We start from the raw sequence: 20,296 nt of genomic DNA, 5'->3' as shown, positions 1-20,296 counted from the left end.
GAAGCACCTTGGACCTGAAGGATTCAAAGATGAGTGAATGTGCTTTGGTTTGGTTTCAAGGCCCATTCATCAAACACGTTGCAAAGTCCAATCAAAATTAAAAAGAAAAACCCACTGAAGAGTATGGGAGGTGAATCTTGAAATCAATTCTGGACATTTTAAAGGCTAATAGGTGTTGGGCAAGGCTAGATCCTTGCTGGATAAGGTGGCATACAATGTTAACATTATTGTCTGCCCACCATTGGAATGCTTGTTGGATTACTTTTATATAATGAACAAATAAAAGGTTCTACTGCATTAAGAATAAGGAGTATTGGGGGCATCTCCCAGCTCCTGGAAATGCTTTACAATCTTCCTTACCAAAACTGGAAGATCTGAAATCTGTAGCCAAGCAAAGTTAAGGGCGAGCTGCTTTTCCGTAAACCCTAACCTTACACCTACTGACCTCTGTATTCTTTTGGAAATCAGATTTACAATTTTTATTTACTGGATGCTAGTCAGCATTTTGTAAAATTGAAGCCACATGTTCCAGTGACATATGTTTTTACAAGGTTAAAATTCCACAGTGAGTGAATAGATATGAAAGTGATGCAAGCTGATAATGTTGTTCTTCTCGTAAAACACAAAAAACAAACACAGCTATGAGCTATTAGCGGTGTATGCTCACAACGTGCAGCGCTCACAATAGAACATTTCCATTTTCTTAACATAAAGAATCCTATTTTTAGAGCTCTCTTAATCACTGACAGGAGGTGCTTTCAGGCTTGACATTATAGCAAAGAAAGCAATGCCAAATATTTCTTTTTCATACAATTACTGTCACTTATATACCTGTTTGCATGACAGAAGGACAATTAGCATCTTATCTTACCAACAATAATAGATACAAAGTAAGAAGAACATTCTTTGAACTATTTGCTCTAAAATCTTATTTTCTGTCAGTTAATAATAAAACAAAATACATTTATCATGTTGAGGTAATATTTAAACCAATTTCCAAAGTCACTGCAAGCTGACATTTCACATAATACCGCACTAGTAACATTAACGCCAACTTCACCATTTTGCAAAAAATTAAAACTAAATTGCCCAGCTTGTGTTAATATAAAAAAGCAGCTTTTGCTGAAATTAATGTACTATTTGTACAAAACCTCTCACAGAGATGTTTTTTAAGGGAGAACTATGAGGTGAGTGCTTTTCACTTACCTCATAGTTCTAGCCAACCTGTGACATTGAGACTGTCACAGGTCGGCTCAGTAGATCGGAAGGTGAGCGAACACATGCTGGTGTTCGCTCACTTCTCGATCCTGGCTCTCTGCCGTGACAGGGGAGGAGATGGATTCCCCCTCCCCGCTCCGATCCGCCAGCGCTGACTGGCGGAACAGACAGGGAGGGGGCGGGGACAGCTAGCTCTGCCCCTAGATAGGCAGAGCCAGCTGTCACTCACGCAGCTGGGCGGATCTCAACATCGGGATCCGCTCCGGCTGCGGCGTCTCAGTATACCGCGAGCTGTAGCTCACGGTATACTGAGCATAGGGTGATGGGAGGACGCTACTTTGTGTCCTCCTGTTACCCTAAGGAGAACTATGGGGAAAAGCCCTGACCCCATAGTTCTCCTTTAAAGCTAAGAGCTGAAAATGGAAGGCCTGTGCCAAGGAGATTTTAGAGAACAACTGACTTTCAGCAGCATTAAAAAAAAAGCTTTTAGTCTAAAAACCTTGACTTATTAACCCAGAACAAGCATTCAGGGAAAGAGTCCTAACTTTGCTCTGTCTTGATCTGCATATATGTCCCGGGTCAGTGTTCAAAAGTTTGGAATCCAGTAAGTCAAACAACAGAAAATCATGAGATCGTGGAATAAGGAGACCCATAAAATATAGCTCTAGTTAATACTACGTACTATCTCAGCAGTGCTGTATACTTAATTGTTAATACATATAATCAATTCCCCTAAAAAAGCACATTGATCCAGATTTTTTTAGAAATTTTCATCAAATCAATGTATTACTGCAGCAGTAAGTCAAACAACAGTCAACTTGCATTTTCAAAGTTTTCATCAACCGCAACTTATTCATTGTGAAGTGATAGAGTTTTTTCAAACATGCCTGATTACTTATACTCATCTTCACTTTGCCCCTGGCTCCACATATTTTCATCAGAACTGAAAGTTAAACTCGGTGTACACTCTGTGTGGGATGGTGTCAGAGCTTACAAAGGGTTGATAGATGTCCTCCCCTTCCTCCTGTGACAATGTTTGGGCCTAGTTATTGACTACTCAGCACTGTATCCGGGGGAAAGGGGCAGAGGTCACATGCTCCCCCATTAGAAGAAGCACCAGCATTTACAAAGACCTCAAACAGAGTAGGGAGGTGAGGAGAGGAGTAGAAGAGCTAGGCCAGCACACACAGTAATAGGACACTCACAGAAAAGGAGAAGGCTATGATGTGATACTAGGACACATCATATGATCGTGATTGAGCCAGATCATATGATTAAGCCAGATCGGTGAAACGCATTGTTTCACAGTATGTATTTGTTATATTAGTAAAAAGTTGCTTTAATTTATGAAGATCCATGGAAGTGCAGCTTGTTTGTAAGGAGAATTCATACATTGGAGGCTGAGGCATACTCGTTTTGCTTGCACCCGTGGTCTGATTATTGTTTAATGTGGCCTGGCAATTGGAGCGGAGGACTGTTTGCACTATGGGGGATGTGTTAGAGAATTGACTCTTCCTGAAGAAAACAAATTTGCTAGTAACTTTAAAAGCTGGGAGATTCTTTTCAAAAGCATAGAGCGCTGCATCGCCTATGAACTATGGTCAGCAGGCCTAAAAGGGCCAATAAGGAAGCTTTTGGATACTCCACTCCAGGGACATGCGATCAGGGGAGGCAGGTGAAGCAGTGTCTCACCTAGTATTATGAAGAAAAAAGGTGTCAGCTTCAAGTCTGCAGCTGGCAGCTTTTCCTCCATTCAGATCAGCTTGTTACAGGTTACACAGCAGGGAAAGCCTCCCCGCTGTGTAACCTGTCATGGACGGAGTGCTGCCTGTTAATTACAGGCAGCACTGCATCTGACTTTTGACAAGTAGTTAGGCTACAAAGCAGCGGGCTTCCCCACTGCTTGTGTAACCTAACTAGTGAGGCTGTCACAGCCTCTACTCTGTGTTACAGGCATGAGCTCTGTGGATGGCTTGGACCAATGGCAAAGTTCCATTGGTCCAAGCTGTCCAATCAAAAAAAGCAAAACAAAAAACCAGTGAGGACATTGATTGTGATGCCTCACCAGTGACTCACCTTTGACGAGCAAGTGAGGGACAGGTTGGCTTCTCCCTGTCTCCTCCCTTCCTTCTCCCCACACAGCTTGGTTACCGAGCTGGGGTGGGGCTTCGGCGGGATGGGGCGGAGCTTCGGTGGGCTGGGGAATGCCTCACCCAGCACAGAACGCACGGCACGTCACTGCTCCACTCCTCTTACTATAAAGGTAGGGGCACAGGGCAGCCATAGTGTCAGTGTATTGGAAGCTGTTGTAGGGAAAGGATAGGGAAAGCTGACAAACGGCAGAGGTAGAAATCAGGGTCACTTAGGAAACTGTACTTGATAAAAAAGCATGTAACTACTTGAAAAAAGCCTGAAATGAATCATATTGGGGTGCTGCTGCTGTATGTAAGCCAAGCTAACCGTGCTAGCCTATACAGCACAGGCATGAATATCCACTTACATATAACAAGCCAGTACAATGTGGTATTTTTATGAAGTATGGTAGAAGTCTACTACACTGTCAGGGCATCTGCTAAAATGTACTGTAATTATATTCAGCTGTAGCTCAGTACCTTTCCCACTCCTACCAGCTTACAAACAGAGTACAGATTTTCCATTCATTCTAATTGCAGCTTCAGCGCAGTTTATCACAAAGAAGTTTAACATCTTTTACCACAGCGGAAAAAAATCCTGTTATTTCTGTCATTGACTTTACAGTAGATGCAATTGTTAATCTGTACATTCCATGTTGACTTGCTCATTACTTATGATTACCATTATGTAGATAAGAACAAAACAGTTTCTAAATGGTGCTAAGGTAACAATGTAAGTGTACAAGATCTAATAATGTTGCTTTCATGAAAACTTGATGCAGGCTATTGAAAAAGCCAGGACTGTGAATAGAAAAAATATCTTTTGTGTGTGCAGTGTGTCATTAAAGTCTATAAAAAAAGAAGAAAAGGAAAAATGTGACCCATTGCAACTGAATCAGCCAGCTCTAGACTGGCAATCTGGTAGTGTGACATCTCTAAGAAATACTGGAAGATCTAGGACAGGGGTTCTTAATCTTTTTATGACTACAGCCCCTCGTAACAGCCCCATACCCCATTTGCCAGACTTTCAAAAACATTAGCATCATTAGCCCTGTTAGGTACCAGTATTGCCTCAATGATATGGATATAGATCGCTAGTAATAAAACAGCCAGGGGTGATGATGGATTGTAAAAGACCTGGGGACCCAGGTGGACCTGACTAGATCTCACCTACCATTAGGGGTAGCTTAAAGAGGAATTTTACCCATATCTTCAAAATAACAACAAAGGCACCTTTAGAAATGTTTAGTAATGACAATCTACAAAGACATACTTCTAGATAATTGCAGGCTTTGTATTCTTTATATAACTTATTTTTATTTTTCTCCCCATTCTTCTCTTTGTGGCCATTTTTACCAAGGTCAGATTAATATATCTGCCTTTACTTCCTGAAACTCTGGCACCAGTGACTATGACATGTGACCATGCACATCATCTCAGGGGAGGAAAATGCCTTTCCCTGAGATCTCCTGAGATTACAGATGAGATTTCACAGCAATGCTCTGCTGATGTAACCTTCCCAGGATGCAATGCTTGTGCATGATTACATATTTTTGTAGTGGACCAAGAAGTAGAAAAAAAATAATTTGTAAGTAAAATGAAAATATATTTGTTTACCTAATGAATGTGAGATGATTTCATATCAGCATGCAGAGTTGCATGCTGATATGATTTTTAGTGGAAGGGGGTAAATGCCCACTTTAAGGGGAATAGGGTAGATAAAGCGTGAGCCTAATTGCTGTTTACACTGTATATGCTGTAGTCCTTGTACCCACAAAACATGATTTAATTTCTGTGACTCAAAAGAATCTTACAGACACACATAAACCTCGGTACAAAGGACCATTGAAAAAAAAAAACCCTGTTCCATTACATTTGCTTTTATGCACACTGAATATGCACAGAAAGCTAACACTTTGGACCTAGCTTCTAGGGCACGTTAATGTACTTGAAATGCGCTTGTGCATTTTTTAATGCATTGCAATATTGAACCTTTTTTTCACTGCACATTGCAGCAAGTTTAAATGCAGCACATCATATTGTTGCCAAGCACACACCAACATATCGTTAGTGTGAAGTGGGACAATTAAAAGTGATGTAAAATAATGTATTATAATTTATAATTCATGAATAATATATTATAATATAGAATGTTAATATTCCAAAGCACATTGTGCAACCACCAACTGTTGAGACAGTAAATGCTTTGATAAGGAGAATATACAGTACAAGATAGCATATAAAGTGCAGCAGTCAGAACTGTGGTTAGGACTATCCAGTGCTTTTTTTCTGGGCAAAAAAAGTGCCGGTACTCACGGCATCTTTTTGCCCACAAAAAGCACGCTGTGGCCATCTTTGTTGTGGGCAGGGGCGCACTGTGCATGCGCGCATACGTGGTGCATCCCCGCTGCCACAACCAAATTGGCAACGCACAATAAACCTCAATGTCGGCTGCCATTTTGGTTGTGGTAGTAGGGACGCACTGAGCATGCGCAAAATGGCCGCCGGCATTGAGGTTTATTGTTGCTGGACATCTTTTTGGTGGTAAACGGCTCCTGAAGACATGCATCATCACCCTGCGTGGGGTGATGACGTTTGTCTTCTGGTGGTGTGTCCGTACACTTGCCGTACAGACACTTGTGCATTGTCTGTACAGCATGTGTATGGACACGGTGAGAGACAAGCATCATCACCTCGCGCTGGGTGATAATGCATGCCACGAGGGTGCCTTTTTAATTTTTTGGGGGGCGATTCTATATCGCAAAAATAATAAAATAAAGGTATGGCGGTAGGTGCTGGTACTGCATATCAGTGCGTTCCACCAGAAACAAAAGCCTTGGGGCTATCTAGCATGACATTAGGACAATATAACATACAACACAGCAGATGAAGTGAGTGTTCAGGGCTATGCAATGTACAACATAGCATAAAGAGTGTAGAAGTCCAGAATGTGTAACATATAACATTTTATATAGATTGCAGCAGTCAGTACTATGTAATACACAACAGAGCATACAGCAGTCAGAACTGTGGGGACACTATTGTGTAACATACAACATAGCATATAAAATGCAGGAATTAGAACTATATAATGTACAAAACAGCACATAGAGTACAGGGGTCGGGACTATGTAGCATGAGTACAGTGATTATGACTACATAGCATGCAACAAAGCATACACAGTGTAATCACAATTATGTAATTGCACAAGCTAGATAAGGAGTAAGTGTCCCTATATGTTTGTGGTCAGTGTGCTTCCTTCACTCAAAATGCCCCCATACACTTGTAGTCAGCATTCAGTTTGTCCCCTTAATTGGTAGTCAAGGTTCACCGTGACCCCCTTACATGTGTGGCCAATGCTCAGTCTGACCCCCTTAAATTGGGGGTCAGTGCTCTGTGCACCCCCTTTTTAATAATGGTTGGTTCTCAGCATGCCCCCTTACACTGATGGTCAGTACTTTTACTTACATTGGTGGTTAGTTCTTAGTGTGACCCTTTAAATTGCTGTTCACTGTATTCCCCTTACATTTATTTGTTAGTGTGCCGCCTTACATTGTTGGTCAGTTTTTTCCTCTTACATCAGTGGTCGGTGTTACTCTTATATTGGTAGTCAGAGTGTCCCCTTACATTGGTGGTCACTGTGCCCCCTTACATTGGTAATCTGTGCCCCCCCCCCTTTCTTTGGCAATCAGTGTGTCCCTTTTAGTTTGATAATCATTGTGCCCACTCACATTTGTGATCAGTGTGCTCCCTTAAATTGGTGATCAGTGTCCCCCCTTACATTGGTGGTCAGTGTTTGTCCCTTACATTGGTGGTCAGCCTGGGTGTCCCTTTACTCAAAAACAATCATCGGTGGCATCCTCTTGTTTAGACAGGCACATTTTAAATAATAATAATGTGCAGAGTTTAGGAGTACCCCCCTTTACCCCGACTCAGAAAACAACTATGGACAGGGAATTTCAAGACAAGGATACCCCCAATCAATTTGACACACTGGGGCTGGGTGTTGCCCCATGCTAGCAACTACACTGAAAACAGCTTACGGTAATTATAAGGATTTTATCATATTCATGAAAATCAAAAGCAAGTTACAAGTAGTGAGATTTGTTCACTGTTATTCTGCAACGAAAAGATGGAACCAAGGTACAGTTACTGAAACTGTTACTTGCAAGTCATCTGACACACCAAGTCGATTTCTCTCCTTTAATCTCAAGTTGAATAATGTGGAGAATCCTGTTTCTCCTTTAGAAAGATAAATAGTTCTTGTGAAAGGAATTATAACATTATCTGCCCTCATTACCGAGGTAGGGTATGCTGCAATCTGCTCACAACAAAACCATCAAGATCCATTTAGTTAGAGAGTTATTCCTTCACTTTCTGTCCAGATCAGCGTTTCTCAACCTTTTTCCAGTTGTGGCACTCTTTAAAAGTATGCACAATCTCGAGGCACCCCAGTCTAAATGTAAAAAATGATGCGTGGCCCCTCTAAAACCCTTACCAGACCCTTATCCTAGATAGCAGTCTGGTATGGATTTTAAGGGGGTACCCCACGCAAAAACACAAAACATAATGAGTTTCCCCCTTCACCTGAGAGTCCCACTTTCAAATCAGAAACACCCCTTCACATCAGAACCCCTACTTTCACATTAGAGTCCCCCTCTCATGCTAGGAGCCCATGTTCACATCAGCCCCCTTCTTTAATATCAGGGGCCCTTTTCACAGGGGTTCTAATCCTTCTCTACTCTATCCAAAATGTAAAACAAATAGTTTTTGAGGACATACACTTTATAGAGCACAGATGCTAATTACATGAAATACATAAAAAGGTTAAATATGCTAGGTGTGGGTTTTTTTTCTACATGATGATCCATAATATAGACAAAGTCAGTTCCATCTACTAAACCTTATTGTTAATTGTGAGGTTTGACAAAGATCTGCTTTGTTTTCATCCAGGCATTGCCATATTTTGCAGAACGCCTATTCTCTTCACACATTTTTGCTGAAACTAATTTCTATGAAAATAAAATGAGCCCAATAGTGCTGAAATATGGAACATGCTGGTAATATTCACATTTGAGAAGCTACAGTTATTAGAAGTGACCTACTTAAACTGTTTCTCCAAAATGAGCTGTAAGATAAGGGAGCACAACTGCAGCCATGCTTGTCAGGCAAAAGCCAGTCACTGTTAATCATACGGCTCACCTTGTCCTTATCTATCTGTGCAGTCAGGAGAGACTGAGAAAAAGGGATCGTCTTGCAGTTTGCTTCTCCTTTTATTCTGAGCGGGTTCCAAACTGAGGATCTGCAGTGGGAAAGAGAAGATTTATGCTCTAGCTTTATTTCCAGAGGTCAGAAGAAGACCAGAAATGCCATGATTTATTTTTTTGGCAACCAAAGCAGGTGATTTCCTTCCCTATGCAATTTATACCGGGCCATAAAGACACAGAGAGACAATAACAATGATGCAATTAACATCAAAGATGGAATTTCTTGATTTGAAGGGAAGAACAAAACTTTAGGATGAAAAGAAAACTTTCATATTTGTTATATAAACGAGACTGAAATAGCTGAATCATCATTTTCTGATGTTAAATACGCTCCGGTAAATTTAAGGGTCATGGACAGTACAATCCTTCAAAAAGATGGATGTATGAAGAGGGCTTAACAAAGAAGTATGCTTGACATTGACACTATAGTTCATCAGTATGGCGGTAGCCTAACATTAGCCTCAAGGTGTTCATGGGTATGGTGACCCTTCACCAAGCAGTGTCTTTCAATTTCCTTCTGTCTCTTTCCCATCTGTCATGTGCTGTACACAGTAATATATAAATTTTAAAAAACTTTAATAACCTTGGATTATATATATATATATCACTTCAACAGCAGAAGAAACATGTCTAAATTGTTTACATGTCAAGGATATATTTATATAATTTTGATCAAATATAGAAAGAACCTAATTAACATATAACATGCCCTTTATTAATACTGCCAAAACTGACTTATGTAGGCCTCTAAACATCTGAGCTCCTGTAAATTTCCAGAAGACGGATTTATTACTTACCCATAACAAGCTCACTGGGTACATGATAGCCAGGAGCCTCTCTGGCTCATTTCCACACAACAAACAACACCTTTCACATGTCCACACATTCTTATTTATTAACCTTCTACAAAGTTAGAGGACATGAGAAAGAAAAAGGCTATGACTACCAAGCTTGTCGTCTAACTGATGCCATGTTAAAAATTTCTCATCACCAGAAATAATTAAAATATACTAATATGACTCTATAAAGAGTTCTATGATGACTTTGTAAAAAAAGGGAAATGCCTGTATGGTCCAAATTCTTCTTATAATGTCACTAGGTACTTTGCTGGTGCTGCTTAATACAAATTGGAATAATAGCAATTGTAAAAGATTATTATTGCGTCCAATTAATAATACTCCCCAAGAGTAGTCGACAAAAATCGACTTTGAGCAACCAAAGACCTGGGAAATGTCAAATCAGGTGAATGTCATCTCATGCTTGCAGTAGTGCTAAAGCTTGCTAAAAGATTAATCAAAGCTAGAGCTAGCTTTCCAACAGTATTCATAAGACTGGAGCTCAGGGGTGCTTTAAGGTCTTCATGAAAGTGCCACACAATTTACAAAATGGAAAGTGTTTTTTTTATTATTATTATTATTTTCTATTTATTAAGGTCAGGGCTAAAACATACAAATCTGAAAAAATATTTGTATATAATATTTTATAATTTCATATCCAACATGTAGCTCTAGGCTCCTTTACACATGTTTTTCTGTAACTTTTTACCTCCAGTTGAAAAAAAACCTCTGAAGTTGAACTTTAGCCACACACGTGAACAAGAGCAGTGACTCCTCCCTTCTCTCTCTTGTGCCTTTTGGACAGTTCTGTCCAAATTTTGAATCAGAGATGGAGTGTTGAAATGGAAACTTCTGCTGTGCTTGCTCTTTAGATAACTCTATACAGGGTTATTCACAAAAGGGTGAAGAGTTTGGAGAAGGCAGGAGGAGTGAACAATCTAGGACAACATAGTTGAACTGGAAAGTGAGCTGAATTGGAGAATTGTTCCAAATCAGTTATTTTGTCCTAGATTGTTCACTTCTCCTGCCTTCTCCAAACTCTTCACCCTTTTGGGAATAACCCTGATAGTGTTCTAGGAATCTCTTGCCATATTGTAAATGGGTATTTGTAATACAAAGTGTGTAGATTTATAGTAAACAAATATATCAAAATTAAAAATGTATGATATTAATAAGAAATAAAATTGATCCAAACCCATTATAGCTTTCCCATGAAAGTGACTTTGTTGCTTCCAGAAAAAATAAACAAAGTCAGTAAAAACAAAATCCCTACTTTAAAGAGACTCTCTCACCAACTTTTAAAAAAAATGCAGGTAAAAGCATAGAAAAATCTAATATTTTAAATGTTTACTTGCAGTGTTACTCTTTTCCATAAATTAGTTTTTTTATTCACTTGCAATGTGTCATTGAACTTGCTATAAAATGTGACTGCTCCAGGAAAAGTCAAGCCTAGCACAGCCCCCTCCCTCTTTGCTTGTTGTATGCCTTTAGTATTCTGGGAGTGTCTAATTACTGTCTATGCTGGCCCACCTCCACCAACCCCCCTCAACTCCCTACAGAAACTGTTATGTAGATGTCAGAGGAGGAGCGACTGATAATACAATAGATTGTCACTTGAGTCTGCTGGGGCTGCTGACATCACATCCAAGATGGCGGCATGCAGCAGCAGTCCCAGGGCTTTTGGATGTCTACATAAGGGATGCTTTTACAGACAAATAACATGCATTAAAATTTTAAATGCACGTATAATCCTTTGGAAAGATTGCTGTGGAAAACATGGCCTGGCAATAGGTTCTCTTTAAGCATTTTAGCAAACCTTACTTCAGTACCTTTCCTGCCTCTTTTCTGTATTGAGATAGGTCTTGCCAGGGTCATTCCATAAAGTGCTGCTACTATCTGCCTTTACTCAAAATGATATTACCAGTATCACTGGGCATTATGGTATTAATATTCATTATAGTGTATTATGGTATTCTTCAACCCCAGCATCTCTTTACATGTGCAGCACTGTTTTAACATTTATCACCAACAATGAAACATCTATAAAAGAATTTGACTTTAAGCCTTGTCCACAGTTCTGGAAAAATAGCCCATCTATTTCAATCAACAGAAAAATAAATTAAAAACTTGCGTATACAAAACCCTAACATGTAGATAATGGCTACTGTTATACCCTATGCACTCCTCTCCTGCACATACTGCCCCCTGTCATAACCTCTGCATCGGTGTACTGCACATATTGGCCGTCACCATACTTTCCAAACTCCTCTCCTCCACATATTGCCCACTGTTATACCCTCCTCATTCCTCTTCTGCACATACTGGCTCATGGCATACCCTATGCACAGGTATCATGCACATTTTGACCATCACCATCCTCTCTAAACCCCTCTGCTCCACATATTCCCTGCTGTCATACCCTTCTCATTGCTGTTAAACTCTCCACACTGATATCCTGCACATACTACCCACTGTCATACCCTCTACACTTTTCTTCTGCACATACTGACTGCTGTCATATCCTTCACTTTGCTTTCCTGTAAACGCTTCCCACTGTTATTCCCTTTGCACACCTCTCCTACAAATACTGGCCGCTGTCATATCCTTCAATCTTCTCTCCTGCAGACACTTTCCACCGTTATACCCTCTGCACTGATCTCCTGCACATACTTGCTGCAATCATACCCTCCAAAGTCCTCTCCTGTACGTACGGCCCACCATCATATTCTCAACACTGCTCTCCTGCACATACTATTCCCTCTCTCAATCCCTTAGTACTATTTCTAATATTACCCACTTTCCTCGTTCTGGAACTGGCACACTTTTGCTAGTTTAATTACAAACTGCCACATGTGGAAGTTATAGATGTTGTTTTTCCATGAAAGTGAAGTTTTTCTTTAAGTCTAGAGCTTTCATCTGTTACTGGGTGATCATGCTAGTTTCCCATTAGCAGTTTTCATTGTTCTAGCTTAGGACAACTATCACTAAGGAAGAATACAGAGTATCACAGCCAGAATACCAAAGAAACTGATGGAGGTGAAGCTCCAGGCTCGCTGCACAAGTGGAGCTGATAGATCATGTCTGTCATATGCCACAGTCCATCATCCATTCCTGTCCACTTCTGGTTTGATGCTCTGAAGTTTAACTAACAGTTTCACCTCAAGCAGCACTGACCGTAACAGAGGTGAGTGAGAAGTAGATACAAAAGGAGAAAGACTCTGTATTTTGGGCAATTATTGCTTTGCGTGGGCAGCCAAGATAAAAAAAAAAGAAGAAAATCCCAGCACACAGATATATCTCACATATTAGGTGTAAAACAAGCCCAGTGATATTTATCTAAAAATAACACCTGTGAGAAAAATCCGTATTTCGCACTTGGAGAAGAAAATGAGTAAGAGTGTATTTGCAGCAGATAGAAAGGTATGTATGTGCAGAGGTGTGCCTAAATCGGCACAGCTTTTTAAAGAGCAATACCTCTCCCATTACTAGACTAATAGACATCTTGGTTTCAATTGGACATTAACAGGCTGAATCTTTTATTTTATGTTTTAGAGATTCCAGTAGTTGTGTGTCGCTTCCTCCTTCGATAAGGCAAAAAACAACGGTGTCACTGTCTTGTAGATGGATTGGTGAACTAATTTCTTTTTTATTTTAAAGTAGAACGGAAGCCAAAGCTTTTTTTTTAGTTTTGGATAGACTAAATGAGGGTTAAAACCAGGGCCGTCCCTCTAAGTGAGATCAGTGAGCTGGGTGGGAAGCCGGACAGTGGTACTGTGCAGCCCCTGGGTAATGTGAAACACCACTGCCGCCCTGCCAAGCCCCCCCTCTCTCTGTAACATGCAATGCCAGCAACCCAACTCCCCCCCCCCTTTCCCCACCACCGCCTCAGGCAGCAAAAAGTGTAGGGATGCCCCTGGTTATAACCCCTGTCTGCTTTTACTTTTGCCATCTGTGTCCCATTGGGATTCCTCATAGTTCCCTCCATAGTGAGGAATATCCCTGGTGGTCAGCACAATCATAAGTATGAGTGTCCCCATTAAAGGTTTTCCCATCTATTCCAAAATTTGGGATTTTCTATCACATTCAGTGATCACGGTCACAGACAGCAAAAATAAAAGCTGAGAGGTGTTCTAATCTCTCTCCACTCTCCAAAACATAAAAAAAAAATGCCACCACTCGGCTTTGTTCAAGCAGACCTAACACCTACTACATCCAAGCCCCATCTACAAATGGCACATAATAGCTGTAAGAAATTTACTTGTGGAAAAAAGTTAGACAATATCTGAACGTTCCACCCTGCTTTTACACTGGAGAGGGTGATGTCCTGGTTCTTGCAGTAAGATTTTAGGAATGCTGAGTATTCCAGATCTTGTGAGAAAACCTTCTTGCACTATGCAGAAGCATATTCCCATGAGATTTGGAATCCTTAATTGATAGATCATGATGTCACCATTGCCTAAGAACTGTAGGTGGAAACTGGGTGGAATATAGGTAGCATTAACACATGTTTGTGTGGTGATTGCTATTAGGTCTTTTTATGGAGAGTTTGTATAGGGAGAAAGAGAAGGGGAGAAAACGAGAAAGAAAAGGAGAGCTTTTGAAGATTCATTGAAATGTATAATAGTGTTTCCCACAAGAGTAATGGTTTTAGGCTTGCATGAGCCCTTTGTATCATACATGTTACCATAAACTGTTGTTTTGCAGTGTTATACATTTCACTAAATCATACAGTGCTGGAACCATGGATTATTTTCTCCATATTAAGAGCATTCTTGGGGTAGTCTATAGTACAGCATCAATCTCCTCAACCAGTGTGTGGTTTATCTATAAAGTGTAGTTCCACTTTTGTAGACACATTTGAGAACACCCCTCTGCGTGTATGTTATTTGTTTTCATTCATACAACATACCTAAAATATTCTTTTAAAATATATTTCTTACTTTTTAGACATTTATTTGGTGAAGACCTTCCAGGCTGCAGATTCCAGGCCAGTTGAAATTCCCTACATCCTATAAAAAAAACAATAGCATGGCATTAGACTAGCTTATTAGGACAATGTTCTCCTCCCCACTGTCCCCACAATCCCCCTGCACCTTCTACGAATAAAAAGGATCCTTGATAGAGGCCTGTGAGTTAGGAGAATATTACCTGCCTGAGAATGGCTCATCATCCCTGAAGAAATATACAGATCCAATCTAGGTCATGACTGGTGTAGATCACAACAGCTTTAAAAGGGAGTCTATGAACCGTAAACAAACTTTTTTAAATTGCAGAGATTGGGTGCAGTTATAACAATTTCTTATTTACAGAGAATAGGAAGCATTTCATTCAACATTGACTAACTAACTTGACTTTATATGTGACAAAAATACATTGAGCGTTAAGAGGCCTCTAAGCATAGCAGGTGCACTTTTCTAAGTGGTGTAATTAATACTGGTTTATTAGCATAGATGTTTGTGAGATCAAGGCCGGGATTCATGGAGACAAATAAAGGACAGTGATGTAAACGGACGCCCAGGTGCAGTAAATGAAAGCCATCATTTTGAGATGACAACGCGTCTGTCCTCTTAAATCTTCCATATTATGGAATAGAAAAGCCCCGCGAGGTGTGTGCAGTTCCTTCTATCCCAAGGAAATCTGAATATTCCCGGGAAACACGTCACAATGTGTGAGCGGCAGATGTGAGCCACTGCCTGCGGACATATTGTCATGCTGCCAGTGAGCCTCTTAGAAGTCCCTGAAACAACTACGAGGTATTTGTTTCCACGCTTAGTTAGTTCTGTTCTACTTAGCACAAGCAAGTTTAGTCAGTTCCATATGAACTGTGACATTAGCATGCTGGAAGCGGTTCTCTGTCTTAATTTGTAGCCATATACACACCATGTGCTATACATGACTGCGACTAACAGAAAATGTTTGATGGATCTTGTTTCACATATCATTTAAAAAGATATAAATACACACACGTAATTACCAGTGAGCCCTATTGAAGGAGCGTTTCTATAGTCTGCGCTGGATCAGGCAGCATATATAATGCCACCTACTCAGTCTCTCTGATAAAGTTAGCTCTATTGATAGGCAGAAATGTCTCTGGAATATACTAGTGGACCAATCCCTGGAGCAGCACCAATGGAAAGCTTCCTATAATTGCTCAGATTTCACATAGTCCTGACCTCTCATGTGGAAGTTGAAACAAACCTTTTGGGTTGAACTAAAGTTCAGTACAACTAGATAGCGGCACACCATCATATAACAAAAGCAGCTTCTCTATTGATCCATAGAACCAGTTGTGCAGCATGAACAGAAACGTCCAACATGTTTCACGCACAGAGACGCTTAGTCATCTCCTGTGTAATTGATTTTATACATAAAAAAAGAAGCTGCTTTTGGGATATGATGGCATGCCGCTGTTCACTTATGTTGCAAAAGTATTACCAGTGAAGGAGCTTTGCAAGCACCTGACTGTGGAAGGGAAAGTGTGGCCCATCCGGGAGTGACACTATGGTTTGTCATTACAACTAGAGATCCAGGCAAGAAGAACTCCTTCTCCCTCCTGTCCACTGCTTTGTCTTCAATTGCCATTACTGGAAAATAGGTACAGCCCTTACTAGTGCCTGGAGCCTGGGCATCTGTCTGAGTAAGTTATCAGCAAGCTTGGCATTTCTGCATGAGGGCATGGGTATGTATATGCACATATTTAGCCGCATCATTATAGTTCCCCTTTAATGACCTAAGGACTGCAAACGCCTGAGGGCCCATTTAGGACTGGTTAACACCATAGCTTTGCACTAAAGTCACGGAAGCTAGATGCGCTGGTGCATTGCATTGATATTCAATCTGAATGCCATTCCATTGCACCTTCTAGGCAGGTGTGCATTGCACTGCAATGCACAGTACCACAATAGCGTGTTGCATTGCCATGCAGTGACAAAAAAAAGCATATGTCTCATTATTGTTCACCACACGGCACTGCCAAACATGCTACTACATTACCGTGCAATGCCTATCCACCAGGAGGTTCATTAGAGTGCCATTCAGAATGAATTGCAATGTAACACACTAGAGCTCCTAGCGTGTGATATATTGCACTGTGTGATAGAATGTGCTAAACACACAAATACTGTGCCTTTAGTATGGTGCTAGAGTATGGTGTGAACCAGTTCTCACACTTATGTGTTCCATTGCGTGTTAATGCATGTTATAGGAGACAATAAAGCAATCAATTCAATATGAATGAACTAGCAATGCACCAGAATAGTTGAAAAACATGCATGGCCCTTTGTTTAACAACTCAGTGCACCCCATTGCACAGCATTTGCATTGCGGTGCATTGTGCATTTCAGCTCTACTGTGCAATGCAATGGAGTGCCATCCACAATGAATGGCAACGCAACACACATTAATATGCTCGATTTTTAACATTAGTGGGCATGTGTTGCAAATAGAAACATAGAGGGACTGGAAGTTTCACACCCCAATATGTAGTACAACAAAAAAGAAATAAATATTTTTACAATTTGATGTGCAAATGCACATAGAAAAAGGGGCTTTAAAGAAACGTTTCTTTAAATTAATATGCTCGATGCCACAAAATACAAATGTGAATGGGCCCTTAAGAGAGCCAATGAAAAGGAAAATTGATCTTAGCTCATTGGAGAACCTTGTTACAAGTAAAATCCTTTTCTATTTCCACTTATTCAGACTAATTTTGATTTAACCGACTTGCGGACACACATGCCAGGCGAGGTTAGCTTATCATGTACATCAGCTCATTGCTTAAAGCAGGCCCCACTGTAAACAGTTGCACAGCCGGTCAGATCAAATTTGCAAGGCAAGATTAGAGTGTGTTTTGATTTTAAAACATGTGTTACATTGTAAAGTCTGAGAAATCACTTAACGCAGATCCTAAAAATATACATCTGATTGAAACAAATGTTTCCAGCAATAAAATGAATGTGTGTGGAAAAAGTTCAGGAATGCTGAAAATCTAAAACATATCTGCACTTCATACGAGACTTGTTGGATTACTCAGAGCAAAGAACGAAGCACAAATGCAAAATCCCGTACTCACAGCAACCAGTCAGAATCCATTGGTCTAGCTTCGGTAAAGTGAATTCTGACTGATACATGGAGTAACTGCATTTTGATCCTTAACCTATTTATTGAGTCGACTAATTCATATTTAACCATGTTTTTTTTTACATTTAAAGTGACACTAAACCTTCAAAATGAATTCAAGTACCTTAACTATTAACAAAAATTGACCTTATTTGTGTATCTCTCGGCTGTTGATATTCAAATCATCTGCTCACACTGTCCTTCCTTCTGGAGGATGGCTACTTTTGTTCCCCATGGTCCCTGTGTGTGTTGTAAAGTAGCCATCGCTCCAAACTCACTCCGGTGATGGACTACAATCTCACATTTAGTTTACTAATTTGTATTTAGATTGTAGTTCATCACAGGAGTGAGCTTGGAGCGGTGGCTACTTTACAACACACACAGGGACCATGGGGAACAAAAGTAGCCATCCACCAGAAGGAAGGACACTGTCAGCAAATGATTTGAGGATCTACAGCCAAATGATAAACAAGTAAGCTACATTTTGTTAATACTTAAGGAACTTGAATGTATTTTTAAGGTTTAACTCCTAAGTTTTGTGTCACTTTAAAGTTGAACACCTGGCACAAACATTTTTTAGTTAAATATATTCTTCAATAGATCCAAAGAAAAATAAATGCACTATGTCTGCACCAAATGAATTTACAAACCCAGATAATACTTTGTTAAAGTAGCAGTGACATCATCTCTGGGCTTCATGTAGCCTTTCCAGAGGGCAGAGCTGTGGGAGGGGCCAGCGGGCCCCACCCTACTACAGGTTGCCTGCAGAAAAGTAGACAAGACCAGTCACCCTGCATAAGCTGAGAGAGCAGCAGACAGGTATTTATTACAGAGAAGCAAAGTGTAGGAATTGTTTCATGCTAGACTGCACAGATCTGAAAGTGCAAAAAGGATTCCAAGATTCAAATATTAATACACATGACTCTTGTATTTAAGTAATATATAAAGAGCATCTCCAGGCAATTAGTAAATTCATTATATATAAAAAAAAGAAAAGCAATCAACGATACATTGTCTCTATATAAATGGCATGTATAGCGCCCCCCCCCCCCCTTCCTTTTTTGTATGGAAAAATTTCAGGTTTGTTTTATTTTCCTTTTCCTACTGGGTTGATTCACCCCTCTCTCTCCTCGTGACCACTGTCCCTGACAAAGTGATGAGAAATCGAAACACTATAGAATTGTCACCAAAACAAGAGGTGGAGGTAAATCTTCCAATGGGGACACTAGAATAAGAATTCACCTTCAGAAGGAATAGAGAATGCAGCACAGTAGGAGCAATACCTGTTATAGGAGCCATTCATAAGGCTGTGTGGCGACGAACAGGCCACACAGTAAATATCTGGGTGGACCGGCAACAGGTAAGTGTGTACCTTGTGAAAAGTTCTGGGGGAGGGTATTTTAGGCCACTAGTAGTAAGTCCACTAAAAGTAGACTAACACTTTAAAGTAGTAGCACCTGTTTACTATTTTAACAAAATATAACATTCTTCATATCACCATAAAATTCTGCAAAACTCTTCACCTTATAGTGAAGAAGTTTTTTTATAGGATCCGTCATGAAGAACATACTTACATAAAGGTCTACAAGCAAAACCACCTGCTTCACAAAGACAGACCAGGGAAGGGCCTTTTATACACCCAGCTTTGACACACATCATACATTTTGCCCCCAGTGGACCCGGCCTTGGACAGCTGTAGCGTAAAAGGGTCCAGCAAACTCTTAGAAGAACATGTTAACCTGTAGGGTCTCCATAAGTCTACCGACTGCTAACTGGACCATTTTAAAGAGTGGGTTAAGTCTGAAGGACTCAGCAAAGTGAAGAACTGTAAAAAGGATAAACAAAATTATAGGATGGGTCCCAGAATGCTGGAACGTGGAGTTCCTCAACTGCTGAAGGCCAGGAGGTTGCATATGCCTGCGTTAAAGTCTCCAGTAGTTCCTTCCAATTTTTCAGTACCTTTTATTAATGGGTTTCCTGTTTCAGTGTCTTCTGTCTGACTTGGCAGTCATGTGAATTTTTAGGTGTGTCCAATATAATATATCCGTCTAAACCCAATGGGTGAAATAAAGGAAAGTCTCATTTATAGAGACGAGAAAAATGATTCAACAAAGTTTCAGGTTCTGATTTTTTTCTGTTTCATGGCTGCAGGTTGAGCAGAGAAACTAATTAGGATTCAGAATGTAATTATCTCAGCAAATGTCACGTTTAAACATTGAATTCAGCAAATGTGCATAATGAAACATAATCAGGCATATTTAATAAAGCAGAGCAAGGGACAAAGCTGAACTGGAAAATGCAGTATCACATAAAACCAAAACACAAGACCGTGTGCTGACTGTTCTTCAGCTCTGCTGTAAGGATGCATTCACACTTGTGTGATTCGGCAAGGATGTGCTGAAATGCGCGTGGTAATACATGTTGCCACATCGTATGGCATCATGCCTGCTCTATTTGCAGCGGGTTGTAGTGCCTTTTTTTGTGAATGGCACCACAATGCATTGTACTGTAGAGCACAACGCACCGCAGGGGACCACAATACATATGCCATGTGTTGTAGTGCGCTGCGTTGTTATGAGAAAGGTCCTGCACGTTTTTCTTACCATTATGGTGCATTGGTAGCCCATTCACAATGAATTAACTGCATTAATACAAACACCTTAAATATACCATTATGCACATTAATATGTTTGCACTAAGCATTGTGCTTAAAGAGGAACTTCA

This window comes from Nanorana parkeri, unplaced genomic scaffold, assembly GCF_000935625.1.
Source record: "Nanorana parkeri isolate BGI_ZX_2015 unplaced genomic scaffold, ASM93562v1 scaffold194, whole genome shotgun sequence".
Lineage (NCBI taxonomy): Eukaryota > Metazoa > Chordata > Amphibia > Anura > Dicroglossidae > Nanorana > Nanorana parkeri.
The sequence above is the reverse complement of the archived record's forward strand: the minus strand, read 5'-3'. Positions refer to the sequence as shown.